Raw genomic sequence first — 638 nt, 5'->3', positions numbered from 1 at the left:
AACCAGGTCCCAACTGAAACCAGGTCCCAAATAAAACCAGGTCCCAAATAAAATCAGGTCCCAACTAAAACCAGTTCCTATCTAAAACCAGTTCTTATCTGTTAACTGTTTTTTTTTTTTTTTTTAATGTCCAGAGGACCAGATTGAACTTTTTTGGATTTTTCTTCCTGGATTGTTGAGCAGCATCAGGACAGTTCTTATCTGGTTTAATACTGGACAAATTAAGACATAAAGAACTGGTAGTTTTTCATCAACACAAGAGAACTGCATTCCTTTAAACAACTCTTCCTGGAAATGTTTACAATAATCAACCAAACAATCAACCAAAGGTAAACAAACAAACAAACAAGCATCCAAGAAGCTAAACAATGCAGCACAACGGTCTATAAATTATAAATGGTAAAATAACTGCCATACATTATATAATTTTTTTTTTTTTTTAAGATTCCCAGACTCCGCCCACTTCTGTCATGAACTTTCTGCCATCTGGTTTTAAAAATCTACTCTAATCTTCTACAACCCGAATTCCAAAAACGTTGGGACACTAAACAAACTGTGAATAAAAACTGAATGCAATGATGTGGAGATGGCAAATGTTAATATTTTATTCGTAATATAACAAAGATGACAGATCAAAA

The sequence above is a fragment of the Nematolebias whitei genome, chromosome 18 (assembly GCF_014905685.2).
Source record: "Nematolebias whitei isolate Nwh7 chromosome 18, NemWhi1, whole genome shotgun sequence".
NCBI lineage: Eukaryota > Metazoa > Chordata > Actinopteri > Cyprinodontiformes > Rivulidae > Nematolebias > Nematolebias whitei.
Note: the sequence above shows the minus strand (reverse complement) of the source record.